The sequence below is a fragment of the Phoenix dactylifera genome, chromosome 12 (assembly GCF_051530095.1).
Source record: "Phoenix dactylifera cultivar Ajwa chromosome 12, Ajwa_hap1_PhDact_Kaust_v1.1, whole genome shotgun sequence".
Taxonomy (NCBI): Eukaryota; Viridiplantae; Streptophyta; class Magnoliopsida; order Arecales; family Arecaceae; genus Phoenix; species Phoenix dactylifera.
The window spans coordinates 20,935,193-20,947,994 of NC_143201.1; the positions used below are offsets into that span (position 1 = coordinate 20,935,193).

Consider the following 12,802-nt stretch of genomic DNA (forward strand, 5'->3'; position numbering starts at 1 on the left):
GAGAAAAAGGACCACGGCATGCCGGGGGGCACGGTTTCATATGCATATATTATGAAAATTTTGTGATTTGCACTACTGCTTTGTTTAAATTGCATACTTTATAAAATGATATTTGAAGCATGATCATGAGGCTCGTTTCAGAGATTGGGTATATGAGGCGGGTGCTTCCAAATCCTGCAGATGTGTTTTTGGGGAGAAGCAAAATCGGTGAGGGGTGAAGGACGCTTGCGTGAAGCCCCGGAACCGGCCAACATCTGGCAGGGGAGCCCCGTGTTTCCCCCTCATGTGGGCCCGATAGTCACGTGCCCTGCGCAGGCGGGCCGTGACATTTATGAACGTGCCTGACCAAAGCATACATTGTTTTACAACGGGTTTTGAATATATCGTTATGAAATATTGTATTTTGCTATAACCGATATCTCCTTTAAATTGCATACATATTATGCCATGAAGATGATTAGATAAATATGCATGTCAGCTTCTCAAACCCTGCATAAACATGGTTACCGTTATGTTCGATCCGGTAAGATTATGTAGGATTACTTACTGAGCCGTGTAGCTCATATCCGTTCATTTACTTTTTCTTTCAGATCCTCACCACTGATAGCTGCCAGAGACACGTTAATTTGGTATCAGGGCTTCTGGGGTAAAGCAAGTATACTTTTGTGTACATAAACTATGTAGAAGCTCTGTATTTGGGTACTGACCAGCATGTTGTACTAAGAATGCTTTCATATGAAAAGATTCGGTTGGTTTGACTACCCTATTACCCAGGTATGAGGCTGCGTGCTATTGCGGGTAGTAGTCGGCAATAGCACGGCCGTGTCACGGATCCGGATCCGGGGCGTGACAAGCTAGGTTTGATATATAACCAAACAGCTGATCATCTCGTATATATCAACTCATGGTTCGTTATATCTTTAATTTTTTTATTTTATTTTAGCTCATTTTATCGAATAGGATGATAGCTTTTTTAGTTGCTGCAAAATGTCTTAAATAATTTTTTAAAATAAAATTAATAAATCATAATATATTTTTTTGAAATATTGGTTTACTTGATAACTAATTCAATCCGAGCTTGGCTGGTCCTGTTTGGTTCTGAGATCGACTAGTTTTATTCTCGTTCCAAAAATTCGAGAATCAGTTGAGATTATATTTGTTTTGAGTTGAAGCCTGCACTCAGCCAAAGTGTACCCTTATTGGACCAAATGAAGTCCTATGAATTCGTTCTGAATGCATATTTAATGAACGATATTCTTAGGAATTCTTAGTGTCTAAGATTGCTAGGCTCACGTTTTCTCGTATTGCTATCATTGACACTTTTTTTTGTAGTATCTTCTCGTTCAATTCCAAGGCCAGTGTCCACGCTACATCGCGGTGGTTGGAGCATTATGGTTAAAGATATGGTTGGCTATCTATTTTAGTATTTCTGCTTTAGAGTCATTAGTAAGGTTCCAACAAGTTGCAGTACTCTTCATGCTTACCTCGGTTGAGACATTTGCATAAGCTTCTCTTCTTTATGTTTCCATGACAAGCGATTCTGCTATGCATATCCCTATAATGGATTACATATATACAACAATTATAGAAATAATAACCAATATTTGTCTAAATAATAGAAAAACTAGCAAAGTTATTTGCTCAAGCCGCTGCTCAGTGTGCTCATAGAATATCATAAATTTTTAGCTTCTATGCAAATTTGTATATCAGAAATCTTAATTTTATTTAATAAATGGATCAGATATTAGCTACTTTTTTTTTGCATATTTATTGCTTTGTCAGGATAGAATAAACAAAGGTTGTTCTTCAAATTTTATGATATTTATATGTTCGGGCTCTCAAGGAGGGCTCTGGAGTCAAATATTGTCCATTATAAATACTATTTTGGTCCCATTTGGACTTCACTTAATTCATTTCAACGTTGAAGCAACACATAAGGTTGGCATGGGCACAAAGGAGGTGCTGCTGCTAATGCAAATTGAAGTAAACGATGAACGATGCACTTTGGGCAGCAGCACCCTGGACACTCGTCATTTGGGCTAAGCGCACTGCATGGTGAGCCTCAGCACTCAACACCCAATTTATCTCCACTAGGCTCATCATCTGGAGAGCAGCAGTTTACAGAGTGCTCGATGCCCGGGCCTGGCTCAAAATTTGATGAATGTCTGCACTCAGCATCCCAGACTGATGAGCCACCATCTAAAAACTTTTCCCAACAGGTGTGGATTGTTCTCATCTTTGATGAACTGGACTCGAACAAACATATCCGAGCAGTACCCGAACCGAACTTAATTTTTTTTTAAGTTGAATCCGAGTTATACATGGACTCGATCCGACCCGAATGACTCCTTAACCTGATTCTATTTTTTATTGGATTGGATCTGAGTTCAAAATTAGGACCTAAATAAGGATTCAGATTAGATCGGGAATACTCATGATCCGATTCGATCCGACCTATTTTCACTCCTAAATCTCGTTCTAATCTCGAGATCCTAAGAAAAAATATTTCTAAAATCATTCTTCCTAATGTTCAATCCTTTCTTTAATAAAAATGTACTTTCAATATATTGGATCAATTTTTTATTTTAAATGAACAAAGAGAGTGAAACAATCAAAAGCGTAAGCACGATCCCAAGAGAATCACAATCATGAATACTTTTTTTTTTATTGCCCCTTTCAAGTGCATCCCACCCTCCCCAGCACTAGTGTATAAAAAATATTATAAAACACAAGCAAGGTGCGTGCCCTCTGGGCACAAAAGCAGCAGCAACAGTATCATCATGACATCACGGGTTCCATCTTATTATTCCCGCGAGAATCCAATTCATCGACCCCTCGGATTATCTTCACGTGGCGGGCGCGGAAACCGCCGACGTCACCTTCACCCTCGTGCTCACATCGCTGAGTCCAGCCGCACGTCAGACGTTCACGTGGAAACGCCATGCATCCTATGACGTGGAAATCTCCCCGTGAGTCTTGCACACGGGATGGTTGGTACCAGGTCAATGGTCGCTTTGCGATGGCTTTGGAAATTGGAATTGGAGTTGGAGAAGGCAATTTAATGCAGTGGTCTGTTGTTGGTATGGAAGACTCACACGGTAGCATTATTAAGTAGGTGGAGAGAATAATAGAGGACGGCTCTACCTCCGCGACCAGGGTCAGATCCGCTACCCCTGGCCCTGCTCTAAGATCTCTAGTCTGCGGAAGGGATTTATAAGGCACGAGGTCGTCTCCTTTCCATTACGAGGGAGAGAGACCGAGAGGAAAACAATTGGGAGAGGCGACATAAGGGAAAAATCCAGAAGGTTAAGAACCAACAAATCAATCGGTCGGGCTTAGGATAACATAAAAAACTTGTTTCAGTAGAGAAAGATAGAGAGAGAGAGGAGGACGAGGAGGAGATGGTGGTGCTGGTGGAAAGAGAAAGTGCAATAATTAATTTTAGCAGAATGTATTATATATTATAGTAACAAACACATCATTCTCAGGAAAAAAAAATTCTACAAGATTTCTAGGGAATAGGCAATCATGCAACAAAAATGAGCACGCACACACAGATATATATATATATATATATATATATATATATATATATAGAGAGAGAGAGAGAGAGAGAGAGAGAGAGAGAGAGAGAGAGAGAGAGAGATTGTTACTCTTTTTATAAGCGGCTCAAATATTAATTTGTTTCTAACAAGCTCACTAGCAGGCATTATGTATGTTGAACAAGAAGGACAAAAGGAGGCAGAGAGAGAGAGAGAGAGACTGATTTTCAGTTCAAACTTAACTCCCTTCAGCACTCTTGAAACATCAACGTTCCACATGCAATTTATCATTAACACAAATACCAGTTTTTATCCATCCATACCATTGCAAGTCGATCGGCATATGAACCCCTGATCTGGTTTCTCGCACCTCTTGTCGAAGCAGAAGTAGCTCCCACTCGAGAAACCTGTGACAGCCGGGGAAAACACCAAACTGGTGGTGCCGATCCCGAGGGTCCGCCGGTTCGCGGCTGCCGCGAGCTCCAGCGACTGGACCTGGTCCTTGAGGAATTTCATGTAGCGGATGGCCTCATCGAGCATGGAGGCAGTGTCCATCCTGGTCCCTCCAGGGACAAGCCGCTGCAGTATCCTAATCCGCTCGCTGATCCTCTCCCTCCGGTGCCTCGCCGCCACGCTTTGCGGGTCCTTGGATATCTTGACGTTGCGCCGCTTGGGCGGCTTCACGGACTCCGGGTCGATGTGGATGGGCTGCATCGCGGCTATGCGGAACATCATCTCCCTCACCGCCTCCGCGGACGCCCGCTTGCTCAACTCGGAGGGGCTGGTTCCTGCCGCCAGGGTGTTCGACGCCATAATAATGGGGTTACTGCAGGGTACAGAAGACGGCGCGCCGACGAGTAGCGACGAGGGTGGAGTGTTGTTGTTAGGCGCGTTGCAGAAAGCTGCCGGGGGACCACTCGCAAACTCGGCCGATGGTTGTGGAAGTTTCGAGAAGTCGGCCAGCTTCTCCATCTCCATCATCATGGCCATCAGGTCCATTTGGACATCTGGAGGAGAATCTATGAAGTCCAGATCCATTGGTTCCTAATGTCTCTTTCAGAAGAGAGAGAATAAGATAAATTGATAGAAGAGAGGAGTTAGAAAGATGAGGGACTGGAGGGCGGAGGGATGGGGGAAGTGAGGAGAAGAGGCCGGGGTGGACTTTGCAGTGGAAGCAGAGGCTCTTGCAGAGGAGGAGGGGGGGCCGGGGGACCTAAAGAGACGGGAAAAGGAAAAGGAAAAGGAAAAGAGAAGATTAACGCTGTCTTTCTTATCGTTCTTATGTTCCTATCTCTATATATCTCGCTAACCCAACAACAGTCCAGGCTCCAGCAGTGAGGCTTTATATAGCCATTCATCTGGTGTACCTTATTTTAAAATAATATAGAATATATATCCATGCGTACAGTAATTAAGCAAAGCAGAATGATATAGATTAGAATTTCCACTTTCTATTTTTAGAAATAATATTTTATTTCTTTTATTTATCTATCTGTTAATTTATTTACTCCTAAAATTGGTGGGCTCTTAAGTTTTTCATCCTTTGTTCATGAAATAGCTTGGATGCGGTCAATTTTGTTTTTCAGCCCGACCATCCAAAAAATTCTACAGCGTCAGCAGAAAGCCGGGAGTGGCTGCAGAGAGACCAGATCGAAAGCCGAGTAGAGAACTTGCTGCAATTGTTTGTGGGTCAACAAGCAAATGGTTTAAATCAAGAAATATTGCAATCACAAGTATATGTTTCATTCTTCGATCTCCCAGCATCAGTTGAAAAGGTTTGACACAAAAGGACGCTGGATCTCATCCTGCACTTCTCCTTCTAGCATCCTCAAGGACCGGGGATCCTTAAGGATTGAAGAGGATCCTAATCCGAGTTCATGTTTGATTAGGGGATAAATTAACTTGCAATAAATGCATGCGTTAGTTTACACCCTATCCCTCCTTACTCCGGGATAAATTACTTTATCATATAAGATGGAGTAGTTTATTCCGGGTTGAATAAAAAATGTAGCTTTACTTAATTTTTGAAACCTCAACTTTATTCCTCGAATAAATAGACCAACTCTTTAGTATTTGATTGATTAAAATAAAATAAGTGGAGTCAAACAGCCTCCGTTACATTTCACACTCCATTTATAACCTGCAAGGCTGTTAGTGATTGGACAATTGATGCCCTCGCTCAAGCCAGATTTGGAACTATGCAACAAGTTTGGATAGAGATAACAATTTACATTTTGTAAAAATATTTTTGTTAGTTAAAATTTATTGTGTATATTTATTTATATGAAAAGAAGCACAACACAGGTAAAAAGACATACAAACAATAGCAAAAACAACCCACCAATAACAACATGCAACATCACAATTTGTAGTTCATAATTTTTTATGAATAAATTGTAAATATCATGAATAAACACAGAATAGTGGAATCATTTTTGACTAATTTATTCACCTAAAATAGTTACAAGAATTATTAATTCAACCAAGGAAAAAATGAGAATAATTTATATTTTTTGTGACTTAGAAAATATTGATACTATTCCTATGATATAAAGGGTTTACTCAGAGATACTCTTGAACATAGTATTGAAATTTAACAGATTTTAGTAGAGGACAAGAAGCAGGTGTAATAGGTGACGAGCGTACATTTACTAATTCCATGTATGTTGAGGAACCTATATATTTATCTAATGATGACACAGCTCGGTATCGTAACTTGGTGAAAGATTGTGATCAAGAACTATATCCGGATTGTAAAAAATTAAGAAGATTTCTTTTCTTGTGCATTCATTTTATTTAAAATATTTGAATGGGTAGTCTAACAAGCCTTTCACTATGCTGCTTTAATTATTAAAGGATACATTTCTGCAAGGTATTACTTTGCCATCATCTTCTTATGAAGCCAAGAAAATAGTAAAAGAATTGGATCTTGGATACGAGAAGATACACAGTTATTCGATGACTGTATTTTATACCGTGGTAAAAATGTTAACCAAGAGTTGTGCCGAAATGTGGATCTTCATGATGGAAAAAATACAAAGAAGACGAGCATGAATTGTTGAATGAAGTGGATGCTGCATAAACTAAAAAAAGGGCCAAAATTTTGCCATGTGTTTCTCTCATAACTAGATTGAAAAGAATGTATGCATCACTGAAGATAGCTTTCTCGATGAGATGGTATGATGAAGGTCGTACAAAGGATGGAATGTTAAAAAACCCAACAAATAGTTTTGCATGGAAAATATTTGATGATAGACATCACGAATTTACTTGTTCGCAGTGTTAGACTGGGTTTAGATACTAATAGGTTCAATCTATTCCGAACGATGAGTTCTACATACAATCTTTGGTTGGTTATTTTAATTCCATATAATTTGCCACCATGGATGTGTATGAAATAGTCTTCATTCATTTTGTCAATGTTAACCAGGTTAGAAAGGCTTACGTAATGATATTAATATTTTTTCTGTAGCCTTTAATAGAGAAATTAAAATATTTATGAGAGGGTATCGATGCATTTGATGTTTTTGTAGGCAAAACATTCAAATTGCAGGTAGCTTTTATCTGGACTATCAAATGATTTTTAAGCACATGCTAAATTATTTGGTTGGAGCACTAAGGGACATATTGCATGTCTTTTTTGTGAGGAGCATTTTCTTTGATTTACCTTATGAAAAAAAAGCTCATATGCTCACCGAATTGATAGGCCCAGAGCGTTATAATCGAGTGAAAGATTATGGTGTTGGAGTTACCCCCACTTAGTTGTCTGTGGTGAGCTGCAGATATATCCAAGATGCCAGACAAAATAGTAGCACTGTAGAGTTTTATAATCTGAAGACGACGATGGAGGAGATGGAGCAGAGCCATCAAACAGAAATATAATCTTTGAGGGCTCAACTTGACTGGATTGCATCTATGTTGCATAGGTTTGTCCCTCTTAAGATAAGTAACTACATCCATTTGAGTATTTTTACATAATTATCATGTATTTTTGTATTAGCATAATGATATTCATATTCTTAACTTCTAAAATTTTTATCTTTTTCTTGTAGGTTTCTGATACTTTCTCTATTTGTAGAGATGATGATGAAGCCATCAACGCCTAATAGCTCTTAGACTATTTATTTAGGAGTTTTATATGTATATTTTTTATGTTTTTCAAAGCACATTGTAAATGTAAATTGACAATATAAATGTAATCATATTTGACAATATGAATATTTCGAATAATCTATTTGATTACGACATATATAATAATATGACTTTTGTTACGTATGTGTTTGGTGTATATATGTGTACAAAGTTTTAAATTTTTTAAAATAATTTTTTCAAAAAAAAACTCTTACGACGCTTAAAGCATCGTTATAATAAATATTAGCGACGCTTTTTAGCGTCGCTAATTAGGGACGCTTATAAGCATTGCTAAAAAAAGCGTCGCTAATTAGCGACGCTTATAAGCATTGCTAATGGCATCGGCGATTAGTGTCGGCAAATTAATTTTCAACGCACATATTGCTGATGCTTTTGCAATGTTTTATAAAGTGTTGGGAATAAAACTAACGATGCTTATAAGTATTGGTATATACAATAAAAAGTATCGGCACTGACTGATTTTCTTGTACTGCATGTTCCCATGTTCTTTCTATTTTTGTGAAGAAGAATTTTGCTTTCATTTCCTATATATGGACAATGTTAGCATTATGCCTTGCAATGAATTGTAGAATATTGTTCATATGCTATGCAATGTATACGCTTTAAGCCAGCATGACAGAGACTATGGATGTAAGAGATAAGACAGATCGAAATCCAATTTACGTCGAAGATTTATGGCTAAAAGAAATTTCCTGCTCTCTCTCTCTCTCTCTCTCTCTCTCTCTCATTTTGAAGACTGGATAGAAGAGAAGAACAATCTAAGAGGCAAATCAAATCCATAAAGAGACTTTTCGTTTTATTTTAGAATAATGGAAGGAGACTTTTCGATCACTCAAACGGAAATGATGGACGAATAACATATGTCAAACACTTCAGGGAGCACCTCCCAAGCTTCAAACATGCACGGATCCTCCTCCCAAACGAAGAGGGGTGACACCACGGGCTCTAGCTATTTTGTTTATCATCATTGGAGAATTTGTTCCTGCAGCTTACATTTCATAATTTAACGGGGGTAACTTCTGTCTGATTATCATCGTAAGTTTGTTGTTGTGTATCGGTAATCTGCTCCTTTAAATGACTTCACGATGCAAGAATAAAGGAAATGAGGTATCACAAATTGATGATCCATTATTTATCCTATAGTGAGAAGGAAACTAGGCAAACTTAAGGAATAAATCATTTAATTTTTGATGGTTAAAATGATTTGAATTTTCCACTCATTAAAAGAAGAAAACAGAGAAAATGACTTTCTCATGGTGTTTCCTATTGCAGATAATATATTTAACATTTCCATCGACCTAAGGATAGTCTGATGAGATTGTGAGTGGTCAAGTGCAATTATGCATTCATGCGTTCATCCATGCAAGTGCTCCCATGCATGTGAATTTTAAGTCTCTTTCCGAGAGAGAGAGAGAGAGAGAGAGAGAGAGAGAGAGAGAGAGAGAGAGTTGTCTCTTTCTTTCCGTGTAATGTAGTAATAATATCGATGAAACGTAGCACTAAATTACAAAGAGCAAGGAGTGGACTAGTAAGCTTGGTGCAGCATCCAATGCGTAGCAGTTGTTAGGTAGGACGATGGTGCTGTTGCTGCGCTTTTCTCCACACTTCAATCCCAAAGAGAAACCCTTGATCCTCCCGGCCTTCAGACAGACACCTATTTCCCCTCTTGATGAGCCTCTTCTCCTATCCATTAATTGATCGAATGGGTAACATGGCATCCATAAAGAGACATGTTCTCTGCTACCCAGAACCACGGATTGGATGGATTCATGGATTCCAACTTCGCCCTTGCCCTTACTTAATTTATTCATTTTCTTCCCCCTCCCCATCACTTTCACAGCTTATCCTCTCCTCCTCCACCCCATATAATATACACGCCTGAAAAGGAAATAAAAGAAAGCCATAAAGTAACTGTAACCCTAGGAAGTAAGCTGCAAAAGAAAAATACTGTGTGGCCTGTTCTCTTTCCCTCCTCCCATCGGGACTTGAAGTAGCCAAGGCTGAAGTTGGTCCCCCACCTCTCTCCCTCCCTCCCCAACCCACCCCCCTCTTCATTTATATCATCTTTTTGGATTTGTAAAAGCTTTTACATTTTTGTTGCATGCTATGCATCAACCTCTGAAGGCATCTTTTTTCATGTTACCCAGCGGCATGAGGAACAGTGGCACCAAAAGGCCGCGGTTCTTTGGGATGCTGGCTTCAAACGTTCGTGTTGCTCTTGTCACCAAGTACACCGCCAGCTTTTTTTTTCTTCTGGTTGCATCTCTTTTCCTGTAAGCTATTACTGCTCTCTGTCGACTTCTGCTTTCCATAAAACCATTTGGTATTGGTTCTGTGACCATTGCAGCATAGTTTAATCATTCAATAGTTTGCTAGTAGTCTGGAGATATACTGTGTGCCATATAGTTTCCATATGATATCCGATTGCCACCTTTTGGTTTCACACCACATAAAAAATATAATATGTTCCCTCTCACTTTGTGCATGCATGCACATGCATGCAGATGTTTTCATGTCTTCATGCTGTTTGTCATGGCCGGCACACCTGCTCGATATGTCGATACCTGATCATATGGTCTAGATGCAAGGAGACAAAGCATCGTTTCAGCTTGAGCAATCGTTGTTACAGTGCCATCGGTGCCATCGGCTTGCAAGCAGGAGGAATACAGGTTCAAAGAGTATGGAAGTGAGTCCGAAGTCATGGAAGATAAGTGCACATGCTTTAATTTACATTCTAAGAGCATGTAGTTGTCGAAGATCAGATCTTATGCCAACATGTCTGATTAGCAACTCAATATCCTTGTAAACGATATGTCTGTTCACGTAGATCAGCTCTTTTCTTTCCTTCCTTTGTTTAGCGCACAGTCGTAGTAATTCTAGTGCTTGAGAATGACTAAAATATATTAAGGTGACTACTGTTACTCTGTAATTCTCAAAATGTTTAATTACAAAATCATTCTAAAGTTCTATTTGTATATGATTTATTACTTTGGATTAGTGCGTGCAAGTTGATTTTTGTATGCTCAAACTAATATCGGTTGTTGTGGATTCCTTGACGGTAATGTTGCATGTAGACATTAGAGTTTAGGTCCCTTGGCACGCCAAGGCTTGGGCATCAAGCACAAGGTGTCAATCCCAAAACTTTTTCATGAGGGCCTTGTTGGCTGTTCTAGTTCAGTAGAACAGGCTGTTTGTTTTTCTATATAGCTAGACCCTGTTGTGAAGTATGGACGGTTTCATTTTGCTAGTTTTCTGTGTTGAGCATTGCTGGAAATCTTGATGTTTGATGTCATTTAGTGTGCACACATTCAGTAACTTCGCTGGAATGAAATTGCAGTAAAGAAACCTAACGATGTCGGAATATGAGGGGTCAAGGGAAGAAAATACTTCATAAGATTTTGATAATGCTGTTAGTTTTTTCTTGCTTTGTGGATGGCAGCTGCTAGAGCAATTAAAACAAGAATTGAATAAAAAAATGACAGTGAGCAATGGAAGGTTTTGCTTAAGTGCTTATTAACGCTATTAATGATAAGTTTCTTAAATGTTTGTGTCAGATACTTATCATACACCTGTATACTTATGAAGTTCTATTATTGTCACTTATGAGATTTATGGAGAGTTGAACTTTTCTATTAATGAGTTTAATCCTCTATTTTCATATTAAAGTGGGTATTTATTCTTTTTAGTGATTCGTCAAGGATGTTGCTATTGAAATTAGTCTGCAGAATATTACTTTTTTTTCTCATATCCTTAAGTTAATTAGGAAGTATAAGTGAAAAACATGTATCCTTAAGTTAATTAGGAAGTATCTTAAAATATAATTTTTCTTACTTATTCTCGTATCTCCTTTTCCCCCTCCTGCCGAGTTAGATACTTGGATACGAGTTTGACTACGATTCTCATATCCATATCCATGTCGGGAGAATATGTAAGGCTGATCTTATTAATGATGCTAAACAAGTTTCTTTTGGAAAGTTGGTTCCACAAGAACTTACTTTGGGAAAGCAATTAGGTTGAGTAAAATAAGCATGGCTAGTAAGTACGATGTAAATAAGTTTACATCAGTGTGAAGGTCACTCAAGAGTGCATGTGGTGCCTAATACCAATAGTAGCATTTTATAAACTTGTTTGATTCATCACACATATGACCTTCATCTATCATGGCGCCGATTAATTGTTGCTCATATATTGGTTGCTTCACCGAATAAATTTGCATGTAAACTTGAAAAGAAATTTTCTGCAGTGGCACGTTGTGCAACTAAGATGGGTATCGCGATTTTGATGTGCCGACCTAATTTCAAATGAATCTGCATTTTTTTTTAGCTAGTCATATACATGATTTTATTGGTAAGCAGTCTTATACATTATTTACATATATACAAGCATGCATAAAGATTTATGAAGTACAAATATGCCACGATTGTCCGGTTTATCAAGGATTTCCATGTCATTCTTCCCAAATTTGGCACATGTATCATGGGTAGGTGACAATGCTACACAAAGAGATACTTTTTGCTGATAGCATAGAAGGCAAGTTGTTATAGTATATGGTTAAGCTTTGGGTTGGAAGATGACTAGGTTGCTTTTAGAAGATGGGGTCAGTGGGAGAATTTATTTCAGATTCCTCCACTTTCTGGTTGGCTAACTAATCAAATTTCTCAGATTTTGTTGAATTTGTGGCAGATGAGGGGATGATGTCATCTTGCTCTTTCACCAGCTAGTCTGCAAGATTTGTTTTAGGTGGGCGATGGGAAGGAAAACTAGTGGGTGAGAGTCAAGGGGCTTGACACCATTTCATAAGTTTCGTGAGAGATTAGCATTTGCAGATTTGTTCCGTGACCAACTGAACTTGATGGAATTTTGTTGCTTGGCAACATCATTTCCAGTACCATTGCTTGGCGCAAGATGGAATTTTGTTGGTCTCAAGATTCAAAAACAAATACTTTACGCTACCTAAGGTGGCACTATGCTAGAGGGAACTCGGCCACGGCCATCAGTTGGATCCGAAGGGCCCAAGAGGTAATGGTTGCGTCCACCCTTTGCTCCGAGACATCTCGGTATTGGTGAGAGATGGAGGAGCCTTGCAGGCCAAGCATATTTTCCGTGAA

The 12,802-nt window shown here is 38.9% G+C and overlaps 1 pseudogene; it reads right to left on the reverse strand.

The window, feature by feature from the left end:
- Nucleotides 1-3,039: 3,039 nt before the first annotated feature.
- Nucleotides 3,040-5,067, reverse strand: LOC103701902 (transcription factor HEC2 pseudogene; annotated as a pseudogene).
- Between the last annotated feature and the right edge of the window lie 7,735 nt (nucleotides 5,068-12,802).